This window comes from Carya illinoinensis, chromosome 2, assembly GCF_018687715.1.
Source record: "Carya illinoinensis cultivar Pawnee chromosome 2, C.illinoinensisPawnee_v1, whole genome shotgun sequence".
Lineage (NCBI taxonomy): Eukaryota > Viridiplantae > Streptophyta > Magnoliopsida > Fagales > Juglandaceae > Carya > Carya illinoinensis.
In genome coordinates, this window is record NC_056753.1 from 1802982 (window position 1) to 1812083 (window position 9102).

At 34.0% G+C, this 9102-nt stretch overlaps 1 pseudogene; it reads left to right on the forward strand.

Moving 5' to 3' along the window:
* The first annotated feature begins 8286 nt into the window (after positions 1–8286).
* On the forward strand, positions 8287–8373 carry LOC122302076 (annotated as a pseudogene).
* Positions 8374–9102: the final 729 nt, after the last annotated feature.

Below are 9102 nucleotides of genomic sequence, written 5' to 3' on the forward strand. Positions count from 1 at the left end.
GTGCAGCTAGCTGCATGGTAGACTTAACATGCATGTCTTACGTTGATCTCCCAGCTTTCTCATTTTTAACCCTGAGATCTATATATATATATATATATATATAGCATGCATCTCTTTTATGCGATCTCTTCCAAGCTTTCTTACAGCTTAATTTCTTCCTTGTGCATTGTCAATTAAATACGAAAAAAATTATACGCGCGTACTCCCCCGAACTTGGACTTATATAGTACTGCTGATCAAATATTACATATTGCAGATCAAGAACTTTAACCGTTGGGATTCTTTGAAAAGATACCATATAGATCCTCTTCCCTTTCGGCCAAAATCAATATCACACAAACGATCGAGCGACCGTCGCACGTACGTTTCTGGCTTGTTTCATTTTTTATTAAACTCATGACCACCCACTAAAAATCACCCATCGAAGTTAATGCTAGCTTGTGCACTACAGCCTAGCACAACCGATCGAGAATCAAATTATTCTCTTTGTTCTTTGCTGCATATTAAATATATATCTACATAGATATATTTAATTAATTAGTTCAGTGCGATCGAGGGGCTTCCCCTGTTGGAGGAGCCAACCACGCAGAAGTCTTTAGAGTCCTTAATTTTTTTCCAAGATTCTTGAATAGGACTCCAAATACCATTAATCTAAATGTAAATGGAGGGGACCGGCTGCGGTTGAGGGAAAGCACTTTGGAGCTATAATCATTTGCTAGCAGCTTGATTTGACTTATTCGACTAAAAACTAATACTAATAACGACATACATTTGTGACAAAAGGAAGTGGTCGGGGCCTCCAATGGGCTTGCATGGGTGGCTGTACTGCTGCGTTTGACTTTGACTGATTTCTTTATCCTCGACAATGGTTTTTCCTTATTCTAATAAAAAAGCATGCAAACTAAACAGTATGAAGCACACTCGCAAACCATTGACATAAAGGATTGGTGCATCCCGTCCCTAGCACGCATGGGCAATAAGAATCGATTGATCGTGATCAGTACTGCATCCCATCGATCGAAAGTACTCATGGGCTGGGATGTACGTGTCTGTTTCTATATATATATATATACGTCCAAACTTAATTTGTTGAGTACTGTCACAAGATCAGCCTCTACAAGAATACAAATTAAGGAAAATTTATATTGGAATGAGAAGTTATAATTAAAAGTAAATAACATATAGCACGTGTGCCTCATGATACTTTACTTGTTCTTAAAATTCGATTTACCCGATTTATTGGCTCCACTACTCAGATATTGGCCCGCCGTATTGTTTTGGGTGATCGAGTAGAAGTATCATGTGAACTTATATTATGGAGAAAATCTTGCCTTTGGAGTGAAAGAATCAAACTCATGATAAGTGGCACATGCATTCCTATTATATATTGGTGAAATATCCGCCAAACGTAAATATTGAAGAGTCAAACCTAAACCTCGAAAGGAAAAATTACTAAAATTACTCGTGACAATTAACCATCCATCAGTAATCATGGAGCATTTCCATTTGTGTTCAAATTATAATCATGATTAATTCACGTTTGCACTAGCTAGCTAGCTGCTGGTAGTGCTTTTGAGTACTGTTTCATTTTGGACGTGTAAACCTCATAAGATCAATAGCCCAAAAGGCTCCAACTATAACTTAATTTTAATTAATTCTTTTAAATATTTTTATTATAGAAAAATGATATTTACAATTATAGAATGCACAAACATTGCACAAACCCTTTAAAAAAATGAGTAAAGATGGAACCGACATTGAAAAAAACTAGTTTTTTAATAGTACTAGACTCTTTTTTTAAAATAATTACACAACGTTTGTGTACTCATTGATTGCGTCATGTAGCATTACTCTTTGTTATATTTTGGTCCCACTGGAACCATATTTTTGTTATATTATGTCTCGATTTGTTAGCTGGCTGGGATTCTCATGAGATTTTGATCTGTGGATTACTCGGGTTAAATTAGAAGCATATATATATATATATATATAGAGAGAGAGAGAGAGAGAGAGAGAGAGAGATTATGCATGCAGCATATATTGAGTTGGAGCGCATTGTCGAGGCTGCGATGAACTCATACGTGATCGAGTAAAAAACGGCCGATTTATTTTCTACATTTGAGATATAATATTAATTAATATAGACCATGCATGTGAATGCAGGTTGATATGATATTATAATTGGGTCGAAAATACATTACTTTAAGCGTAATTTAGGGTTGATCAGTGTTATATATTATTCCACTGCTGATTCTATATACAAGGGTCTCACGAAACATTTGATCTCAGAAGCTGGAGTTATTGTCCCTAAAGCATGGTGTATTAATTTCCACTTCCAGGAATCATTACTAGCTAGCTATTTAATGGCCACTCATGACTATAGTACATTTTATAACATGCTAGTTATAAACAGAGAGAATTTAAGTTCAAATTAAGTAGAGATCAGTGCAGAGACCCTTCATTTCTTCTTGGTAATAATTAATGGACATGAGATGTTTTTCGTTGGTTTCTTTTTTTTTTTTTTTGGGGGGGGGGGGGGGGGGGGGGGGGGGCCAAGAGATCAGTTCTAAGCTTATACACCAACCACCCAGCCCATGATATAATACGTACCATTCATCTGTAAGTGGAGCGTGCAGAGAGAATCCCTAGCTAGCTTTTTGGGGCATTATTTCCTTTCGGTGGTGGGTGATCGATTGAGGCCGATCGAATAAAGTCATTAGTTTACTACTTGTCATTCTAACTTAACAATCTTATCATTAAGTTCTTTAGCCATACTTTTGAAATTAAGAATAATTGATTAAATACATGATGGCCGTGGCAACTGATGATCAGATCGATCTTAATTAAGCTTGATGAAAGGTCGGCCTGATCCTCATGAATTAATATTGGTGAAGGACGTGCATTATTAATCTTGTAGCTAGCTAGCTAGCTTGTGCTTGTGCGAGTCATCATGTGTGGTTAGCTAGGGTCTTTTTCATTAGTTTGATTTATTTATATTAGAAATAATAGTTGTAATCGTGAGTTTGCATACACTGTATAATTATTTTAAAAAAAGTAAATAAATATGAAATATATATGAAAAAATTAATTTTTTAATAATAGATTCTATTTTTTTATATTTTTAAATTAATTTGTGCACTCTACTACTATTAGAGTATTACTTTATTTATATTTCATTAGAATTAGAAAGGAAGAAAGAAAGAAAGAAAAACAATATATAACAGGCCGACAGATCGATAAAGATGAAACTAACGATCACAACATAGTTCATGGGCGGTCAACGCAGAAGGAAATTATATAATTCTGGATAAAGATCTTGGACGGTGGGACCCCATGCCATTTACATAGATCTATGATTAATTTAATGCTCTAGGGAACATTTTAAAAGTCCAAAACTTGCAAACCATCCAAATTTGTAATCGTGCAGTCCGCATACATACATATATATATATATATATATTTATGTATGTGTGTGTGTGTGTAAATATATTTAGTTATAGAATAATTAGCGGTTATGACCTTAACCGGGAATTATCTCCAAGATAATATAAATACCAAACGAAACAAGAACTCGTGTCATCGTGGGGTTTTTCCTTCAATTCCTCCTGATCTAGCTCTGTTCTTCACCTCCTCATTAATATTTCCTCCTACTGCCTGAAATTTCTCAAGTGTCATCGATCTCTCTCTCAAACAATAAAACCGTTCACTTATATACATATATATACGTTTTTTCAAAAATGGAAAACTTCCAAACCACATTATATATCTGTGTTGCTCTTCTTGTACTAGTTGCTTGCCACGAAGTTCTGGTAATCGAGGGAAGGAAAATGAAGTCAACAGAAAAAAAGCAGGACGGTAACATTAAAGAAAATGATCGCTCGTTTGACAATTACTCCACACCTCGCCAAGATGATGATCCACGGCCAGCTACACGCCTAAGTCACATTCCTAGTAATACTGTTGATCGCTCTATGGCAAGTAGTAAGAACGAAATTGTCCCGCCCATGATACCAAATCACAGCATTAGTTTCCGGGGCTCAGAATCAGCTCGTAAAGACGATTTCAGACCAACAGCACCAGGCAACAGCCCTGGCATTGGCCATGCTTTTCCAGACCATGAAGCAGATGTTGCACTAAAGGCAATAGGTAAGAGCCAGCAAGGTGTTAGACATTCTCTTAATGGATTCAAATATGATTACCGGCCAACAACACCCGGACACAGCCCTGGTGCAGGCCATGTTCTTAAAAATAAAAAGAGAGAACCAAATGCATAGACATGGACAAACATAACAAGTAGGATATTTAATAATATTTGGCCACTCATATTATATATTCCTTCACATATTGTAGAGAGCATTAGTTTAATATATGTTCATTAAACTATGCATGTCATGTAGCTGTCGTCCGAAGTTTCTCCTGCAAAATATGCACAATAAATTAAGAGCATTAATAATGCATCTCTATCTCTCTCTCTCTCTCTCTCTCTCTCTCTCTCTCCCCCCCCCCCCCCCCCCCCCCCCCCCCCCCCTCTCTCGTGCAGGCGTGCATATGCAAGCCGGCCGACAATAAAACAATAATTGAAGGAAAAAGATCAACATGAGTAACTATGTAAATATTTACTATATTGTTGTTAATTGAGTAATGCTAGCGCTATGTACCTTATTATATAAGTTTGAAAAAATCTGAAACTGTAAACAATTTTACGCATCAATATGCACATCCATCCAAAATGATTAGTCAGAAAGTCAGATTTTAATATAAATGATGTCAGTTTGAATTTTGAATATGAAGACAAAAATATTAGTATGCAGATTGACACGCAAATTTACTTGTATGTAGCAAAACTCATAAGTTTAAGTTTTACAAGTCTTGTTATAAGGAAAAATCTAATTATAAGCAATTCTGTATGTCAATACGCGTAGTACTCATCCAATATGATTAGTCAAAAAGTCAGAATTTAATGAAAATAGTACTAATTTGAATTTTGAATATGAATATAACAGTATTGATATGCAAATTAGTATATAAATTTGCTTGTACGTAACAAAACTCTTTATGTAAATCCTTTGAAAAAAAATAAATCCTACGCTAAAAAAGTAATTTTTTTATTTTTTTTATTTTTAAAAAAAGTAATTTTACAAAAGTACGAGACTTCATATATTTTAAAACTGGTACAAATCATTAATATTCATGAAGTTGTTGATCGTGGTTGATATCAATCCTATCGCTGGAAAGCTGTAATCTCTCTTCCATGGCCCCGCCAATAAAGCAAACAATTTGACGGTCATTAATCACATTAATATTCAAAATATGAGGATAAAATGTTGAAGACAACAGGATACACTATAAAAGCGAAGAGAAAGAAATTTAATGACATTAGAAATTAGGGAAAAAACAAATAGCAAAGAAAAAATTGTTTGGCTTTCTTATTGATTCAATTAACTAATAAAAATTAGCTTACAAAAATAAATATATATAATATGCAAGCTTGAAACGAAATCATTAAAAGTGACGACACAAAGAATATCACTATAAGAAAAATAGTATTTTTTGCGTCACCTAAATTGGATGTAAAAAATATAAAATAGTTGCGAAAAAAATTTTGATAACTATTTTGTATTTTTTGCATCTAATTTAAGTGACGCAAAAAATCATTTTTCTTGTAATGTATATAAGATGTCTTTGGGTACCCATCCATCAAGTTTATGCATGCTTTAAATATTGTTATTTTCTCATGAACAGTATCTTAAGAAAAAATTATATTCATCATTTCTACACACCACACTTTAAAAAATATAGGTGACGTCCTGATCTCTCAACTTGATCAGAATGACCCTTATTCGTGTATTTCTTTAATGGGCAAGAAGGGCCCTTATTATAATATATAATTCATAACTATATAATATACATGAGTACCATATGTAGATGATAATAATAATTCATGATTGAAATAAAACGCGCGAGGAATAAAAAGCTAGCTGACAAAAGTTAGAACCCAAAATAAAGCTAGCATGCAAATTTATAAGCAGCTTTCCAGATCTAAAATAACAAAAGGCCGACCTCCCCGAATTGCTTATGACCTAATTTACTATATTTTAAAGCTCCCAGCATAGTGGAAAATCCTCATTAGAGCCAGCCTGCACGGACGCTTTATACATGAGTAGGGAAAAGTAATAGCTAGGAGGCCGAAAAGCCAATCGAGCATTTTTCACAGGAATAAGATAATATAACTGAGAGGAGGACATGAAAATATTGGACAGCTAGCTAGCTTACATGATCATATATACCTACCTGGCAGCCAGGACGGATCATATATATATATATATATAAGCCAACTGTTATTAAATCATTATTTAAATAAATAACATTATATATATTAACAATACCTAATTTTGTTTTATATGCCTTTCTAATTATAAATTAGATGATTAAAATTAGGAAGAATTTCTTGACTTAGTTTTACCAAAAAGAGACAATATATGATATATATATATATATATATATAAGTGATCGAAACCAATATTTGATCTAGATATTGTCATGATCTCTCTCTCTCTCTCTCTCTCTCTCTATATCATAACAAGCACGATACTTATAAGAGAAATGATATTTGTAGCTGTAGATTAGTACACAAGCGCTATACAATCTTTTTTTTTTCTTAAAAGGTAAAGTAAATAGGACTCACATAAAAAATTAATTTTTTAATAATAGACTCCACTCTTTTTTAAAGCGATTACGTGGTACTTACACACTTTATAATTATATGTAAAACTATTCTATTTATAAACTCGTCTTTTTAAAGACAATGACGATTGATGTGCATAAAACCCACACCCTGGCTTTTTATGAAACCATGGGGATCATTTTGGAATCACATGCAGAATTTAAGTACTCTTGGCTGATTCAATTGATAAATCTTTTCAACTCAAATGCAAATAGGAAATAAAAATAAAATAAAATAGGGCTCTAGCTAGTTAGGCACATGAAAAGTGGTCCAATATTAATTAAGGCCGACCTGTGCAAAATAACGATCCCAATCATGAGGAGATTTTCCCTTATTATACATAAAATTCCCTGATTAATTTACCCAAGGATTCATGCATGCACGCATGAATAATTTTGCAAAAAACTAAAGAGGAAGTTGTCTCGTTAATTAGGAACTTTGTTTAAGCTAGCCCTATATATTAATGAGTAATGCTACATATAATTATAGAGTACGTAAGTATCACGCAATTATTTTGAAAAAAAGAATAGACAATTATTAAAAAATTATTTTTTTTTATGTGGATTTTATATTTATTTATTTTTTTTAAAAAGATCGCACGATGCTTACACAATCACGATTGCAACTATTATTTCTCATATATTAATTATCTCGCTTGGTGAGCATTGAGAAGCTCAGTTATTTGGCTAATATTTCTATCCACAAAAATGGTCATATATATATATATATATATATATATATATATTCTAGCACATCAAAAGATCTACGATTGAATGGTTGGGAAGAGTTAGAAAAGACATACTGCACACAACAGAATCTGAAGACTCTAGAGATAAACCTCAATTAGTTCAAAAATTTATGCAGTAAATCTAGGAATAATAGTTTGCATTTTATCCAATTGTTGTAATCTTTAACTTTGTATTTCGAATCCCTTATCTTATATGTGTATTCAAATATGTAAATATCATTATGAATACAAGAATATATGTCAAGCTAGGATCACTTAAACCAACCATGCACCTCAATTTTTCTAGCTTCGTATCAAATCTACTCTGGCTCACCCCATTCGATCCTATATGGTCTCTTCAATTGCATCCTCCACTACATTTGTTATCCTTAATATCACCCCATTGGTCTTTGTCAAACTCAATGGCACCAACTACCTCAACTGGACTACTCAGTTTATTCTAATATTGTATAGCCATGACCTCTTGAGCGTTGTTGATGACTCAGACCCCTATCCTCCCCAGTTTATTGTTGATGATACTGGGAAGACCACATCTAATCGCAATCATGCCTATCTATTATGGCAGGAAAATGACCAATTTATTTTGGCATGGTTGAATCACACATTATCTTGGAAGGTTTTTTCTACGGTTTATGGATTAACCACCTCTCACCAAGTCTAGAATACCTTGGCGAATTGATTTGCTCAACACACTCGATCTTGAATCTCACATCTCAAGAGGCATCTTCAGACTTTGAACCAAGGGTTTCGAAGTTGCTTTGACTATTTATTAACAGCTAAACGCTGGTTTGACCAACTTGCAGCGATTGGTAAACCTGCAGATGAGGAGGATCTGATCTCCTATATAGTGGGAGGTCTAAATCTTGCTTATCATCCATTCATCACCTCGTTGAACTTTGCGATTCGTGATACTACAATCAGCAATGATGACTTCCAAACTTAATTACTTAATTATGAGCAACTTATTGAAACACAAACTGAGCATGTTGCAACAAACAGTAGCATTGCTTTCTTCATCGAGAAGCCAAAGCAGCAACAATACAATAAGAAGAAATTTCTCCAGCAACAGAACTACTTTTAACCGCAAGCCAAGCTTCCCAACAGCTCTTCAATACCATCTTATTAGCAAAGCTCCAAGTCCCCTACCAATCATAAACTCTTTTCTACAAGCTAACAACCTTGTCAGATATGTGGGAAATCAAATCACAAAGCACTCGATTGCTATCATCACATGAACTTTTCCTACCAAGGCCGCCATCCTCCATCTCAGCTTGTAGCATTGGCAGCACAATCCCATGTTTCTCAGGCGGTTGAATAGCCATGGTATTTGGATAGTGGTGTAACCAATCACATCACAGTTGATTTTGATAACTTAACTCTACAATAGCAGCCATATTAGGTTGTAGACAAGGTAAAATTTGGTAATGGAGGAGGTTTGCATATCACCCATACTTGTTCTTCATTATTTTCCTCTCCCAAATCAAAATTTCTACTCAAAAATATTTTAAGATATCCCAATGCTTCTTCTAACTTACTGTCAATTCAAAATTTCTGTGAAGATAACAAATGTTATTTTATTCTCATTGCATTCTTTTACTAGTCAAGGACTTGCTGACCTAGGAGACACTCA